This window comes from Balearica regulorum, chromosome 8 (assembly GCF_011004875.1).
Source record: "Balearica regulorum gibbericeps isolate bBalReg1 chromosome 8, bBalReg1.pri, whole genome shotgun sequence".
Classification (NCBI taxonomy): domain Eukaryota; kingdom Metazoa; phylum Chordata; class Aves; order Gruiformes; family Gruidae; genus Balearica; species Balearica regulorum.
This window is the reverse complement of record NC_046191.1, coordinates 8574945-8588805: the sequence shown is the minus strand read 5'-3', so window position 1 is coordinate 8588805 and position 13861 is coordinate 8574945. Positions and strand designations below refer to the sequence as shown.

At 39.1% G+C, this 13861-nt stretch overlaps 1 protein-coding gene across 2 annotated transcripts in view; it reads right to left on the bottom strand.

The window, feature by feature from the left end:
- The window catches only part of AGBL4 (AGBL carboxypeptidase 4), a 950709-nt gene that overhangs the window by 565250 nt on the left and 371598 nt on the right, over window positions 1-13861 (bottom strand). The gene's annotated exons all lie outside the window — the stretch shown is intronic.

Here is a 13861-nt window from a genome sequence, read left to right as displayed (position 1 = left end):
ACAGCTCAGGAGCTGGTGAGCAGATCCCAGAGCCTGCGTTTCAGAGCACTCGTACAGACAACCTCGATGCCGGGGACCCGTGTGCGGCACAGCTACTGTGCCACAGGGACCACAGCGCTCTCCAGGTGCCCGCGCCGCCGGCAGAGTCGCCACAGCAGGGGAGAGCATCGCACAAGCAGAGGAACCAGCTCCCGTGAAGTGAAAAGGATGCACGGGCAGTTAAGCCATCCTCTACTTTGCTACCAAGCTGGTGCAATCTCATACCACTACATGGGCTTCAGCCAAACCTCTGGCTGGAGCGTGGCTACGTGCTCTCGTACAGGCCTAATTCACCAGCACAGAGGCGAGGCGTAATTCACGAAGGAACGTCAGTGTAAGGCAACATTGACAGATCTGTTACGAAAATACAGGACATCATTATATTTTTATTATTCAGGACATCTTTATATTTTTTTAGTCAGGGGATATATCAACACCCGGCTGATAAATGGAGGAAAAGGTAAATTCCTGAGATGGAAAAAAAAAAACCAAACAAACCCCCCCCCCCCCCCCCCCCCCCCAAAAAAAAACAACGAACTTCAGGTATGGAAGATAACCTGGTCCTAAATTAGAAAACAAAGGAGAAAAGGGTATTTGGTCCTGTTCCAATTTGGATTGCTGCCCTCCTCGAGAGTTCTGGTTTATAGTGCTGACAAGATAAAAATGAATATACATGATGGTAAATAATTATAATAGAGACATTTATGTCGTTGTTATCAAGCTGGTATCTGTTTAAGGAATAACAAATGTCTGCCTGACATCTTTCACCCAACTTCAATGATTCTGATATTTCTCACCAGCAATGAGTAATGTTTCAGAGGCAGGTCAAACACTTGTTCTATGGACTAGAGATGTTCAATATTCTGTTTTTCTCTTTCTTCATTTCGTAGATGGATTTTCTAGCTTTATTTAGACAGGAGATTCTCTAGTCATGCCATGTGCTTGTAATTTGATGTAACTAACTTACCAGTCATGTTGAGCAACAAAACACTCTGGTCCTGCAGACTCTAACTGATTCAATTACACAACATTATAAACAGGTCTCATCTAATGATTGGAGCAGATCTCAGCTAAACTAGGATCACGGTGAGGGAAAACATAATAAGATTAACAGACATAGCAGTAGTAATATGCCTCTTTGCAACAGTTCCGAGAAGCTGATCTACTGCAGAGCATCAGTTTTGGCCTTTCATTGCTAATATGAAATAGAGGACAAAACCCTCTCATTATGCAGAAGTACGTGTTTGCCAATTAGCAGCAGTTAAGGAGTCTGATCAGCAAGACTCAGGAGCTACAAAGAGAAACAGAAAGGAATTGAGATGTTCTTGAAAAAGTACAATAGTCAGTGATGCAGTTAATTAGACTTGAAATAAGAATTTATTTGCCCCTTTTATTGCTCTGGTTCTTGAACATTCAGGGCTTAAAGAATTTACGTTAGTATTTTTGGTTAAATAAGGCGCTTGCTTATCACTAATATCTGAAAATTATTTTTAAGCCACAAATGTGAAGGACAGAAAAACAATTCTTTCAATTTTTTTAAAAGCATCAGTAGGGGGAAAATGCCACCAGCCGTCTGCAAGCAGTACCCTAACCTAATAGGTTTCTCCAGAATCTTAACGTATTTCTATCATTCGCCCTTACTCTGGAGTGCTATAGGACATCCCTCATTTGATCTCAAATCAAGCAGATGATATGGCAGTGGGTAAATGTATTCTAGCTCCCAGTCCTCAAACCGTAATGCAAGTTTAAACAGTATGTTGCTGAGTTGTTGAACTTTATTTGTTTCCAAATTAGCATGGGAGAAATAATAAAGGACAAGCTTCGCTTTATGCTATAAAAATTTCATGTAAAATGAGACCAATAGGAGACAATTCAGGATTTTAGAAAGGCTCATGCTAATTGAAATTCATCTGCTGATAGTTAATGTTTAAATGACACATAGTTCTCCTTGGTTCAATAACTTTCTACTTTTAAGCAAGTTGAAGACAACTTTGTTAATGTATTAAAGACACTTTTGATATTTCATTCCCTTTCCCCTTCATTATAGAAGCTAAGCATCTGTTTTATTATCCACTTTGACACATCACTTTATGGCTGCATTTGGCTATTATGGCTAATCTTGATGTCTAGGACATCTGGTATTGACATTTCACTATCTGGTGTCTGACACAACAGCAGAAACCATCCTCAGCTCCTAGGTTTAAATTCACCCTCTCAGGGCAGAAAGTGCCCAAACTCTTAATTCAAACCATATCTTCCAAAAATAATTATAATAGTACTCCTGTCACTGCTAATCTATTTTTATCTCTCCTAGCACTTTGTCACTGCTAATCTATTTGTGAGTCATATAGAGAAAGAGAGTTAGTGTTTAGATACCAACAACACATCTTTACACACAGGAGCCTAATCAGATTGAGATCTTATCGGGGAATTAAAGAAAAAAAGAAAAGAGGGAAAGAAAAAGAAAGAAAAGAGACACAGTACTAGATATCACCAACTGAGTTTTTGATAACGAAAAGACATTGCTCAGTTCTTGAATTAACCTTTGTGTCCTAGACGCACTATTGTTTACTCTTTCCCTTTTTTGTTCTATGCCTTCTGGAAAAGGACACCCACACACTGTGGCAGCAGCTGCTCCTATTAATTTAAAGCTATTACAAAAATTAAAATTAAACCCAATTACTTTGGCTGGTTTATAGCCGGGGAACGGCTTAGTCTGATTGTTCCCTCTGGTTATGGACAAAAACAATATTCCTACCTACAGGCAGCTGCCAGTGGAATACTAATGCATCTAGGGCCTGGCAGGGACAGATTCAGAACGCGGAGACTGACTGCATTTCTTAGTAGGGAAAAATATCTTATCATGGATCTGCAGAAATGCACCAACTTCTTACACCGTAAGTCACAATGAAGCTGATTTGTAGTTAGAGGTAGGAAAGCAAAATGATGGTAGAAAGCTTAACGCTCAGATTTGTCATTTTGCATTTCCAGGCAGCTCACACCAAGAAACGCACCCTGCTAATTGATACACAACTGCCTGGATTTCAGTGCTTCTGAACGGTTATTTAAAGGAGAACCACCCCAATTCTAAGTACAGCCAGAAAGCATAACATGCAAGCAGCTAATTTCCAGACTGTTTTTAGAAATATATTTACAGAAATGAAGCTTCATATTTTACATCATTTTGAAACGAGCGCAGACTGCCTAGTCTTAAAGATAAATGCAAAATTCTTTCTATCAAAGGAAGAAAGAAGCACAGAAATGAAGATTTTTTTCTCTCTATATGGAGTTGACTCTCATAGTCCAACTCCATAGTGTTACTCAAAGGCTTGAGCTAGTGGATTTGAGTGTCTTCTCCTGTCTGACAAGGTAGTACTCCTGACCCAGCAGGTTTGTTACTCCAAGTGTGAATGTACATGTGCTTGTCTGTTCCTGTATGTTCGCTACATTGCAGTCTGGAGTCAGGGCATTTAGTCTGATGCACTATGATCAAATTTGTCAGTTTACAAAAAAAGAAAAAAAAAATAATTGGAGTCCTCATTCAGTCTCAAAAAACTGATAACCTCAGAGGCCCCAGGATTTTACTCTTTGCTACTACAATGGGCAGTGAGGGGTATTACACATAAGTGAACTTTGAAAATTTTACCCTAAATATACTTCTATTTTGAACACAGTTTTAATTTCAACTCTAGCTTAGCCATAATTTTGACATTAAATGTAAACTTCATAATCTGTTCTGCTTTTTGTCTCTGCTACCTTATTTCCCTTTGAAAAGTGGGAGTTAATCAAGACTTTGGGGAACAAACACTGGGGGGTGGCGGTGGTGCTGCTGTGTGGCATCTGTTCTTTAAGTTTTAAACACATAAGGGTGCTAATCAAACCCTTTTGTGGTACCACAACACAAATAATTAGAAAATAACAATCTTTGGAGCGCTTTTCCCCCGCTGTTGCATGACCAAAGCAGGGAGCTCTTCCCCAGCCAAGTTCCCAATGACTTTAATGAGCAGCCTAAACAGTCTTTGGACCGCTTTTAATAGGGCACTCATGAAGTAATTATTCAGTTCCTTGCCTCTACAGGATTGGGTTAGACATATCACAGTCAGTAGACTTCAAAGTAAAATGATGATCTTTGGAGGAAAAACAAAAAGCTGCAGGTGCTGTAAAAGACCAATGGCCAAAAGAAAAATTAAGTGATCTGACTTGTAGAGAAATGCTCAAGTGAATGTGATTGCAATGTAGTGTTAGCTGTGGTGACACACTGTGGTGATCATTTTCAATTGCCATCAATTTGAAGATGGAGGGATACAACTTAACAATTTTACAAATTTCCAAGCTTGCGTATATAATTCAAAGGGGTGGGCTTCAGTCACAATCTCAGAGGAAACTGAGCCTAAATTTTAAAGACAGTCGAAGCACAAAACCTGATTCCAATTCAGCTTTGGAAAACAACCTTCAGGTATTTATTGACACTACGCAAAATACTTGATCTAGCTACTCCTTCTGAGTGTTCAAATTTTATTCTTAAACCTGGATGTTCCCATTTATTAACCACAAGAAATCCAACAAACTCTGGAGAAAATATAAAGAAGTTAATCATGCTCTGCAAACTCCTCTTCTGGGAGGCAGCCTTTTCAAATTGAAGGCATTCCTGTCTTGTTTCTCTATTAGTCTAAACCATTATTTTTATTCTTGCTTATGCTTGTTGACAAGTGGAGCTGACCATCTTCAAAATTCCTAGCTTACTTGTGACAAAATAAGTTTGTAGGGTTTTTTCTTGCACATAATTTTGTATTTGATTCACAGAGCATGGAGTGACAGTGAATATGTCAGATGGTGTTAAATATTGTTTACAGATAACTGAATGGGTTTTGGCACAGCTAACTCAGTTTCAAACAGTGCAAAATAAGTCCTGGTTTTATTCTTGCTAATATGTACTAGAATGTTCTCCAAATATTTTTATCATTTTTAGCAGTCTACTACGCACCTCAGGGTTTTCCACCTCTACCAATACCTGGTTTCTTCTTAAGTACAAAAATCAAAATATTGTGTAATTCAATAGCTTTCATAAAAATCAGGAAATCTACACGTTAATCATACAGCTTCTAAGGGTTAAGGATAATTGAAATAATTAAGTAACCTCTATAAAGATTCCTAGGGAATTCAAATAATAGTGAACTGTACAAAGACTGCTTTAAACTCTCTGCACTCTTTACAACTACAAAGGGAAAACACTGAGTTTTTAATATTTTGTCTCTAAAACTTAATTAAACAATTCAGCAATGACAAGGCACATTTACTTTTTTTTTCTTTTTTGAGAATTTATGCATTTTAAATGCTTGTAATAGACATGGTAAAACTTCATCAGTACTGGATACCTGCACCAGTGCTAGTTCAACCTGGCATACTTTTTTTATGAGACAAATCAGTCCCATCAGCTGATACTCAGATAGCAAAAATGTCCTGAAAGTGCACTACTATTGTTTTAGAACTTGAAAGCCAAAACCTAGAAACAGATCCTCATGAGCAAACGTTATGAGAATAATTCCCCGATTTCTTATGTGCTTGGATACATTCAGGGGGAACTCGCTAAGAAAGGTTTTTAACAAAACTGTATCTTCAACATAGTGCAGTCTTCTGGCAAGGAAAATTCAGTGTCGAGGAGAAACAATAAATAGAAAATAGCAGTGGGAAATGTCCTTTGTCCTGTGTTTACAAAATACCTCACAGAAATGTGGTCCTTACCCATGGGCCAGTCTTCTAGGTCCTGTGATAATACCAATAACAAAACCAGAATAAAACCATTCTACCTAAAACCAGAGGGAACCAGTGGAAGTCATTACTCCTAAAAGTGACAAGAAGTGCTGAGGAAAGGGCATACCGTGTGGGAGGCACAGTGAAGCAGCGTGGAAGGGTCCCTACTAGAAGGTCATGATTATGAGATCTAAAGCAATGCTGAAAACCCATTTCTGCCTTCTGCTGGCAGAAATTAAACCATCACCTTTTGATGCACAAGAATAAGCATTACATTATGAAGGGTGGGGCTACTAAATTACGAGCTAGCGAGAAAGAATTTTTAAAATGACTGAACGACTTTTCAAGCAGCTTCATATAAGACAAGGCAACACTGCATCCCCCAAATGAAGAGAAGAGTTGTTTCAGGTTCTCCAAACCTCATATGGTTTTGTGGGAGCAGGTTGACTTCAGTTTGCCCATCACTCATGACTTGTCTATCTCCCCTAAACATAAAACATGTTGATGTAGGTCAAGATTTGGCACAGTGTCCTCCTTTGACAAAACATTTTAATATGTCTTAGGGGAGCTGTCAGCTGATAGCAAAATCCAAAATCTTTCGCCAGCAGCAGGTACAAGGTGGGTCTAAAGTGGCCAAGCAGCCAATTTACCTTCTTTTCTCCCTCCTGCCTATCATTATAACCAAAGCTATACTTCGTCCTCCATCTTTTGTTTATTCTGTCCAGTTACTAAATCTTAAATTGCAGTGACTTTCCTCTGAAGCAGCAGTTCCAATACTGCAATTATTCTACCGAAACTCTCTTTTAAACTGCAGGGATAATGAATGGTGCTGATTTTTTCTGCTGTTGAAATATGATTTGCCTACTGACCACAGGTGTTCTAGTCATGTATTGCTTCAATAGCAATATCTACACAGCACTTAAAAAAGGAAAGAAGAAAGAGAAGGAGAAAAGCTGACTTTCCACAAAAAACACTGCAACAAGAAAACAGTAAAGTTAGCCATATATGCATTGTGATCCTCTGAAGAAGCCATGAATGCAAGAGAAGGATGCAGGAGCCAGCATTTCTGTCCTGAAGTGCAGCTACTGGGAAAAACAAAACAAAACAAAAAAAACAAAAAACCACCACAAGGTCAAAGAAAATTTTTTTTAAAAAAATACTTAAATTGCCAAATGAGAATTTGTGATAAGAAGCACTGGGTAAGGTAAGATTGCACCACTGCAGTTCCAAAGTTTGGAACATGCAGGAAAGAAAAACAAGTGGGTGTTGGAAGCAACTGAGAAAGAGTAGCCACAAATACCGTTAAAGAAGTGGAAAGATTTAAAAGAATTAAGTCAGCATGAATAATATAGTACTAGAAAAAGGTGAGGACAAGAAATGCTCCACCTCAGCATATAAATCTGAAAACCACACAGCAATACTTGTCCTAGCTTTGACCTATACCAGACTGTCTGGCCATAAAAGAACAAGTCTCCTGACAACTTCAGAAAACAGTTTGAATACACTGACATCAGGGAGAAAATAAGCATAAAAAACCAGAATAAAGCATATCACTGACCGCATCAGCAAGGAAGACAGGTTAGGAGACTGAAAGAAGGAAACAAGCCTGGCACACCACAAGCATACCATCTTCAAATTGGCCAGAAACAAGGTAATGGAATGACTTAGAATAAATGACATTTTAGGCCTTTCCCTTATCTACTATCAGTGAAAAAACCCCACATTCTTGAGAGAATCATGTACTGGACAAATTTTAGGGAAAGCTGCTTGGTGAGAAAGAGTTTATTCCTATTCAGACTCTCTTCAAAATATGTTTATTTCAATCCAATTTTTCTGCTACAGCCAGTTCAAAGGAATTCCAAACAATTTCACTAAACAATTTACCCATTAACATAGTGTTTTATTGTCTTCATGTCCAAATTCAGCATTTTACGTCATTATTCTTTGCTATCTCCACTATAATGTGACATACAATCCCTCCAGATTATGTTGACTGGAAAACACATATCTACAGGATCATACAGGCTATAAAACTAAGTCCTTGCAATGTTTGGAGCATGTGTTGGCCTGGGAACGAGGGACCAACCTCAATCCCAAATTCAAGTCCCTGAACTGCACAACCAGTAGACCACTGGGTCAGCTCTAATAGCCTCTTAGCCTCAATTACCTAATTAGCCTTTACTTCACTCTCCTCTTCTCCCTTTCCCATCTGTTCGTCTATTCCCACCACTCCCTGTTCTTCTGCAAGAATAATTTTAAAAATCTATGTTAACTTCATTTAGGTTAGTCTCAGGTGACTTCTCCTCTACGCAAGAATAATTTATAAGTCTCATAAGAGTCCCAACTTGAGGAATTATTTCAGTAACATCTGAATTCTGAAATCTATGTTTAAAATGTTGATGATTTCACAGTCTAAATACTAAGTTGAGATTGTTAATTTATGTCATTTTGATGTGAATTTTAACTAACTACCAAAGAAAGGAGAATGGATATGAAATAGATTTTTACCAATTGTAGCTTGGTTGATACTGAGCTGCCCTTAGCAAGATCTGAAATCCTCTGGAAACCTTAGCCTTCCCAACATATATTATTTCCTGATAAAGATCAGAGCATCTCTGATAGTAGATGATGTATGAGCAGGATAAAGACAAAAGAAAACAGGAAATTGTCATCATGGATCAGACTTTGTTAGCTGGGCATATTTATCCATAATATTATGCTTTATCCTATCCTGTCTCCATGCAATGAAGACTGAGTTCAGTAATTCATTTTTAATGTCCCATTTCTTACGCCTTCTCGCACCTTGTTCATTTTTTCTACCATAACAGCATCTCAAGTGACTTCTGTTATGGAACTGCCAACAGCAACGCTCAGGGTTTTTCCCTTCAGTTAGGGAATAAGATTTTTGTCTGGTTTCCTCACATATTAACTTCTCATTTATCAGGACTGAACCTTCTTTATCCAAGTAACTTGTTTAGCTCACTCAGAAGTTTCTAACAGCATGCTACAGGCTAAAATTACTTCAGTAATTACATCATTTGTAAGTGTTACCACCTAATCCTTCACCTTTCTCCCCAGATCATTAATAAATATATTTAGCATATGACCTGATAGGTAACTTTAAGCAACGCAGCTGCTAGCCTTTTACCGTGATGAAAACTGACCACTTAGCCCTCTGCCTTTTTTGTTTCCTTGTCGGTTTTTGATCTATGATGATACGTGCCCTATCACCATATGTGACTACTTAGCCTTTGTAGCAGTGTCTTGTGACAGACTTTGTCACAAGCTTTTAAAAAGTCGAAATACATTATGTCAGGCAGCTCGCCTCATAAGCCTGGGAGCTGAAACCTAAAGGTGAGGTAACATTCCCAGGAATTCCCAAGGGGAAAGGGCACCTTGGCATCCGGTGGAATCCAAGGGAGATAAACAGCAAGCCAGAAACACCTTCCTTTGACACAAATTGCAACTATAATTTTGAAGGGTGTTTCTGTTACAAAGGGAGTTAACTTCCTCATGTGGAGAAAACGTAGGGAAGCCTAGGCCAACTAACTCTGTCCAAGAGAAGAGAGTCAATCCAGGAAGAGCATTTAGCACCAAAATACAAAGGTTATACCTTTAAAAAAAAAAAGGGGGGGGGGGGGATTTGAGTTAAAGTCTTTTGTGAGATGTGTGAGCACCAGAAGGTGCTTAAAGCCTCTCCTATGAACTGATAGCCTGTGCCTGGTTCTCAGCACTGTGTTTACTCTTCCAAGTGCTGAAACAACAAAACCCATCAGCAGAGGGGTGGGAGCTGATGGGCATAGGTGGGTGAGAGGGTCCCAGACAACAGAGCACCTGGAGTCATGGCTACCAGAAGCAGTACGTGGGGCTAGCAGGGGAACATATGGCTGGAGGAGTGAAGAGCAGCTAACAAAAATGCATCCCATCAGGACAGCACAGCCTCAGCATGGCTTCGCTACCTGGCAATACTTGCTAATCTCAAACTGTGAATGAAAGTAGGTGGAAACAACCTAGTGGCCTTGCTAGATGAAAAGGCTATTGTTACAATTATACCTCAGGAACTGGTTATTGTTACTCCGAGCATCTAGCTTGTCAGACTTCTCTTTTCTCCCTTTTATGAAAACATTGTTTATTTTAACATCTAATTCCTTTTTGTGAGTGGGGAAAATGCTCTCTCTGAGCCCCAGTAAGCTCAGGACAGGTTTCTGGGAAAGGGATGATGTCAGCATGTTTGCAGTGACCCCTTAAATTCAAACCTGGCCCTTGTTGCTGTCAATCAAGTCCAGGGAAAAAGGGTTATCTTATCCTTTTTATTCTCCCCTCTTTGCCACGTGGCTGTGACCGGGCACTGTCAGAGGCAGGGTGCTGGGCTCGAGAGACTCTTGGTTTCATCCAGTATGGCCATTCATCTCTCTTTTTACGGGCACGTTCAGAGTTCTAAGCGATGTAGTGAGACATGATTTTTCTTTGCTGAAGCTGTTCTCATTAAAGTCTCTCACATCATGATCTTCCAGGTGTTTTATTATTCCCTTTTAAATTCCTGTTTCAACCATTTGCAATGTGCAGATGTAATGCTTACTGGTCTAAATATAGGATAAACCCCAGATACTTGCCAACCCTCTGGAACAGAGTTTGGTTTTAATGAGAGTGCATATCTTTGTTAGCAGTTCAGTTAATTCATTTCTATGCTTCTTCAGAACACTTTATACATAAATCATGTGGGGTGATGATTTACTGCTTTTTAATTAATCAATTTGCCCCATCTTCTCAATCTCTGATTGTGCCTCAACTTTATTCCCAGAAAAGAACAGGTCTAAGACAGGTACCTCCAGAACCTTGTTTGCTATAAAAGACTGATTTATGATGTAGAACCACCTGATTTCTTTGCGTGAAAGCACATAATTTTAAAACATGTACAAGATGTGACAAAGTGAGGGCAAATAATTTAAATTCAGCATTGCAAACTTTTTATTTTTTCCCCAGGCTACACATCTTGCACCTACACAAGTTTTATTCTCCTTTCTCCTCCATGAGCTCCTTCATATTTCCTCCTTCCACCTTCCTCAGTTAAAAAACTACTTTCTAACATCCCCCTTATTCTTGAGGGTGTCGCAGAGTAACTATCTCCAAGCGTGTTTGCATTTCTCCTGCTACAGGGAGTCTGTAGATCTCCCAGTTATTCTCCATACCAGCACGTGGCTCGTTGTTAGCCATGGCAATACTGTATTTCTAGAGCTAAACTTGCATTGTGCTGCGCAGACCTGCCTTTTGTGTCCTTCATTCGTCCCTTCTAGGGACAGCACTCACAGCTCTCGTATTCCAGCTTCAAGACTGGAAGGAAAAAATATCTCAGTTTTCTTAGCTGAAAGAGGAATAACAAATACAGCAAGACCATCTCTTGAAAGACAAAAGTGAATGCACGTGTGAAACAGAACTTCAGTACTCTGGCTCACAGACAGAGAGCTACAGCTTTGCATATACCCTCGTACCCCAACTCTGACACGTGCTGATCTCGAGCTTTCTCCCCACTGAGCCCAGCCCTAAGAAGAAAACACATAGATGGCCACGTGGGCATTAAAATTCTTGTTTTAATGGGGGGGGTGTGGGGTGTGGAATCTAAGACTTTTCTGTTACTTAAATTCTTTGCTATTTTATTCACAGTGGTCTTTTTGACAGTTGATGCTGGTTCAGAAATAACCTACGCAGGCTTTCTTCCCTACGTAATAGAGATGAACCCAATGCAAAGGTGTTGGCCTCAGTCTTACTGGGGAAATAAAACACAATTCCCGCCTTCTCTCTTTTCAAACATTCCTAGTTGCTGACCCACAGAGTAGTATTGATTTAAGAAGAGACTAAGCATGCTGCCCTCTTGGTCACTTCTTACTTACAGTACACATGGAAACATGCAAGCAGAGGAAAAAAGCTAGGAGCAGAGGGACCAGGCAGCCAGAAGCAATTGTACACACATGGGATTTCTCATCCTAAACACAAAGTTAAAAAATGAGATGCTGCAATGGTTGGTGCTGTTGAAGACAGGAGGAAACGAAAAATGGTATGTGTTGCACTAATCTTGTTTTTCCAAACTCTATGTGTGATATCAACCAGGCCACTCCAATTTTTCACAATAATATTTCCAGCATTATTTTTCTTGATAGCCCTTTAAAAAAAATATTCATTTTAGGAAAAGTCTGTGTTGGGTTGGTTTTTTTTTTTTTCCCCTCTACCTGAACAGTCAGTGTCACAAAATGGAGCAACTGCAATCCTTATGCATATTTTAAAGTACTGTCCCATTTCACTGTGCTGAGTTTGTTTAGACTACAAGAACATTACCTCCTTTACCCTCTTCTGCAATATAACTAGACATGATGGTGAGGGGAAGGGAAGTGTAGGATACATTTTGTTAAATTACACAAAGTTTTATTTAGCCTTAAAAGACTCTTCACATTCTCTTGCTACTAAAGGTAATGACAAAGTTCTAGACAATTTCCTTCCTCTTTGGACTGTTATAAAACAGAGCGAGACTGTTATAAAACATAGCAAGAGAACATACACACTGCTCACAGGTCAGCAAGGAGGCTGATAGACTGTGAGAGTATGGTATGAACTGTAAACGCAATGTGACTCACAATATAGAAATCACTGATCACTAATGCAACGCAGAACTTCAGGTCTTGCCAACAAAAGTGTGTTTTCTGTGCTCTCAGGAAATGTAACCAGTTTAAACAATAGGACACCCTTCCCCCTCTTTGGCCCTCAGAGATTCTCTGAGCCAAATCTTCAGCATACTGTGGGAAGAGGTATGGAGACTATAGCAGGTAGTTTGAGCTCCAAGTGATATGTATGCACCTGCAAAAACTATGCCTTCAATGGTTTCTAGGCACACACTGTAAGGCTCCAGAGAGGTTATTCTTAAAATCACTGTTCAAATGTTTGCATTTCCAGAGCCTAATCAATGAGATTATCTAAGCAGATGCTTTGCTAGTTGCTAGTCCAGGCCCATAATGACATATTCCTAATACTGTGGAATAAGTGTGATGCCATAAGATTTCAGATGAGGAAAAAGCAGGCAGACTAAACCCTAAAAGAGACCCTCTTAGGGTCACAGTCTCTAATGAGAAAATTAAGAAAAGGAAATACAGAAAAGATTCTGAGATGCTGGACAGCTTTCTGTGTTTCTCAATATTTCCTGCACTGATAAGTACTAACAACTCTAAAATGTAATTTAAATACCAAGCCATACATAGAAGGCTTCAGTGAAAACTCTATGTGAAACAAAATACTATCGATTCTATCAGCTTTGTCTTTCTGTTTTGCAAACAAAATACTACTAGGTAGCAGTAATGCTCCTCGGTTTGTTTCTGGCTTTTACGCTACTATTACCATCAGCAGGTTAGACCAGCCTGTATACAAAATATTAACCTACAGAGAAGCCAGTAGGATTGTCATAGCATTTTATTTTTGAGGTAAGATTTCCAGAGGATTATTTTACGTGTGTCTCAGGAACTCATCTGTTTCACATTTCTGTAGGTTTGCCCCAAATACTAACTTCCATTTCAGACAAGTAAGACTTTGTAGGACTGGCATTCATGTTAAAAATAAGAGTCTATATTGCAGTAAGGCTGAGGTTTAGAAAGGAAGCATCTAAAAATATTCTGAGCAGTGTCAAGAAGCAGTAATATTTATGCTTGGATAAATAAAAAGGCAGGTGCAAATAAGAAAAAGCAACATATGGGACACAAAAAGTTTTATAAGCAAATTGTCTTCAAAATGCTCCATATACTGTGTATATCCAGGAGAATGACAGGACATTTGTCAATACACTTGCAGAAAACACTTGTAAGAGTACTTAACATATAATTTATACAGCTACCAAGTTAAAAACACAAATGTTGAAAATGTGCATTGTCAAAACCTTAAATATATAAAGGCTTTCAAGCAGGACTCACAATTTCATATCTGTTGCTTTTTCAGGGTATACCATGTACCAAACATTGTCCCTCTGGTCTATAAATAGGACAAGAACATACTGAGGTGTTATATATACATATACGTCTGTGCAAGCTGTTACGGC